This window comes from Cephus cinctus, unplaced genomic scaffold, assembly GCF_000341935.2.
Source record: "Cephus cinctus unplaced genomic scaffold, Ccin1 Ccin1_scaffold0839, whole genome shotgun sequence".
Lineage (NCBI taxonomy): Eukaryota > Metazoa > Arthropoda > Insecta > Hymenoptera > Cephidae > Cephus > Cephus cinctus.
Genome location: NW_014333427.1, coordinates 97,992 through 101,611, shown reverse-complemented (window position 1 = coordinate 101,611; position 3,620 = coordinate 97,992). Strand labels below are relative to the sequence as shown.

Here is a 3,620-nt window from a genome sequence, read left to right as displayed (position 1 = left end):
AAGGGGGGGAGGTCGCAATCGCAACACGAGTGCATAACTTACAATGTGGGCTTGTAGCAGATAGCACTCGAGTACGCATGTGTGTTCGCCTTAATGCATCGGTGTACCCAGAGATTGTCTCGACAGACGAAGCATTTCCGTTGCGCAAATATATCTAGCCGTGGATTTTTTGTTGATCGAATGTAAAATTTATCCTTTTCAACGTGATTTCCACGTCGAGAAGTATTGCTGACCTTTTTTTTGTAGCTTTTATAGGTTAGAACGATGCAGCTGCGTATTTCAGTGGCGAATACGCAAAGGTCTTCGCTACGGCAGAGACCGTTGACAGCTTCATTATTCAAATTAAGACACATGTATCCCTTTGGCTTCACGAGGCCGATCTTTTTTTTTTTGTTATTTTTTTTTTCGATTTTTTTTTTTTCCACTCATCCGTCCTTCTTTTCCCGTGCCTGGTCCAGCACGTGTCGGAGATTTATTAATTAGAGTTTAAACGACACGACCCCGTTCCGTAAATAGGTTCGTTAACGTAGTCGTTTGAAAACGCGTCGGAACGATAAATTCGATGCTTCGAGTGTCGTTAGTTTAACGTAGCTGATCGCTGAAACGATTAATATAAAATTCAAGATGGCGTTCACTCGAAGAATAGAAATGGATGAAAATTTTCTTTTTTTTTTTTTTCACTAGTCATTAACCTCACTCTAATTCACATGTTAACTGTGTCTATGGATTTGCCAATAATGTTTCTTTTTAAGTCGGTTAAGGATAATGGCCGATCTCCAATGGACGGAACGGTTCATGACTGTGCGACAAACAATCGTAAAAGTGTTTTAACTGTGGAGGTAAAGTGACGGTTGGCAATGGGGAGTGATGCGCTTGCAGCGTGTACCGCTGTGAATTTATGATTTATTTGCGTTGGCAGCGGTGCACAGTCGTGGCTATAAATTACGGCGATGCGTGTCGCTGACGTATATTCGACGCCATTATTGGAAATCCCGATCTACGCTTACCCGGTGATTATAAAGATTCTATAGGGTAATTAATGGTTACTGCACATTTGTCCTACGGTAGACAAATTTACATCGTACACATGTGCAGGCACCTGAAAACATAAATGCCCGCACCTGCTCCGGATTCTTATCAAAGATTATTATCTCAACTGCTTTTTTTTCAAACACCGTGTACGTTTATTCGTTAGTGGTTGGTGTTAGAAAAAAAAAAAATTGGAGATGCCGGGGATCGAACCCGGGGCCTTTCACATGCAAAGCGAACGCTCTACCACTGAGCTACATCCCCCCTTTGTAAAACTGAATTGTCTTTCTCTAACGATGTGAAAATTCTTTACGGTTACCTTCGATCTGGCCCCGTTTAGGAATCAGCACCTCGGGCGACTATTCGCGTGAGAACTGGCCGAAAGGATTGGTCAAGTAAGTAACTAATTACTGCGAAGGACATCCGCTTGAGAAAAGTATTCGGATTGCATCCGGGTAATGTAAAAAACATTACTGCTGTCGTTGACCGGATTGTCAAAGGATATAAAAATCGTTGGAATTTATTGGTATGAAACCTAACGCACTCGTCATACGGTACGATCAATTAATTAGTTGTTCATTAGAAGGCACTCTGGGTAAATAAATTAGGTCGATTGAAATCATGATTTCTACGTACACCATATTATATACAATGTATGTATGTACTATCCGATCAACCAATAGAAATGGTTTTGGCTTGTCGGTTTCATGACGGTGTATATAGGAGATCGCTTTTTTGCCGTTACTTCATATTATTACGATACACTTTGATCTTTGCATTTTCCTACAGTTAACTCCAGATCCTTCTCCGTCCCTGAGAACGTTTTAAACTTCGTCGATTATAGTTTTCTCTGTATTAATACAGAATAGGACGGATGACTCGTGACTGGTAAAATATAACCTCAAATCGCGTGTCGTCTGACTGTTTTATCTTACGATGTATTATCATAGTCGTGCTGATCTTGACTCGAATGAACGTAATCACCGGCGAAGTCAAGTCAGCAACCGTATACTGCTGTTAGCGGTGGGTCGAGAATTATGAAAATGAGTCCGCTAGCTCTTTCAAAGATGGCGCACGGCGCAGTGACGTCACAGGGTATTACAAAGTAAAGTAATAAGATAGGAGAATTATATACGTATTCCCGTGCGTTTAAGCGCTGTCGAAAAATGAAGTAGGCTCCGTCAGTTCGGTGCCCACGCCGTATTGTTGCATTGTTCGTAAATTACCTTTCGTCAGCTCCACGAAATATCGCAGGCACGTTAAACCAGACACACAATACACTCCATTGTCAGGATCCAGTATCGTAGTTTTATGTATTAAAAAGAATGGCTAACGTCCCTTCCGCACGCATCGGATACACCGTAACCTGTAAGTGGACGTATTTTAAATTCCTATAATAAAGCCTAGATACCGTTGCTATGTGAAAGCGCCTTGAGTCGTCTGCTCCGAAGTGCATAGGACCCTTTGATATATATATAATAAAAAATTACGCACCATGTCTTACATTATAAACATCTAAAAAATATTTAACAGGCTCACTTAATATCTGATACCCAATGTATTTAATTACTCCTAAAATTAAATCCCCGGCTAAAATGCGTCGTCACCGTAAAATCGTTAAGACCTCATGGCATCTTATCGCGAACAGTTCCATTATCAGACAAAAAGCCCGTAAAGTGGAGGTTCCGTCATTCGGATTTCGTCGCGTCGTTAAGAAACCTCCGTTAGCAGAGACATATAGGTGTACCCCATCGTGAAAACGTTCTCCTCAATTTCCCTTTCGATCCATTTTCATGCTGAAAGATTCTTCCCGAGGGTATTAAAATATTTCGAAAGTTTCACAGTCATCGGTTCACTTATTCCCCACATGCTCGGTTCATTCACCTGCTCCTGAAGTCTCGTACGCCATATGCGATCCAGGCTATAGGAATACGTGTACGTAAGGTATGTACGACGATATGGGCTACGCATATGGCACTTTGCGGTATAGTAGGAATCTACCACAAAAGATGTAATACCCATGAAAACAGTACCTGCACTACACTCCTACCCATAATCAATGGTAAAGAGGATTTCCGTCACGTGTTTAATTTTCTTTCAAAGAACGTCCCGTCGGTCCGTGCCCAAAGGGCTGAGGCATGTCTAGAAATAGCTGCCTTTTTTTTCATGGGCGCGATAACGATGAGCGGTGTCTGGTGAAACGTAATGATCGGTACCCAGTCTGTCCTATAGGTCCTCGTGGAGCGTGGGGTGGGAAGGCACGACATATGGCAGGACACGTGCAGGAAAACAACCCTGTACGAAATGGATGGCGAAGGGGGAAAAGTGGGGGGTGGCAACGTGCACGGTACCCAGTTAAGTTCACCGCCCCTCCAACCCCACCTCTATTTGCGTCCCTTCGTCTTCGCAACGTGACTAACTCCGATTCTTGCTCCCGCTCGTTAATTAATATCGACCAATTAAAACTGTATGGTCCCGTACACACCGAATGGGTAGATGAATTTTGATCTTTTCTGGACCCAGTGTTCTTGTATTTTCACAAGAATGGACCAAACGCATTGTTTCCCCTCGTTTCGTTATTTATTAGTGGC

The 3,620-nt window shown here is 42.5% G+C and overlaps 1 protein-coding gene and 1 non-coding gene across 3 annotated transcripts in view; one reads left to right on the top strand and one right to left on the bottom strand.

Annotated features, from left to right (window-relative positions):
* Positions 1 to 3,620, top strand: part of LOC107270833 — a 17,865-nt gene that overhangs the window by 3,111 nt on the left and 11,134 nt on the right. The gene's annotated exons all lie outside the window — the stretch shown is intronic.
* On the bottom strand, positions 1,222 to 1,293 carry Trnaa-ugc. The gene has a single exon. It is a non-coding gene; the product is annotated as a tRNA-Ala (tRNA).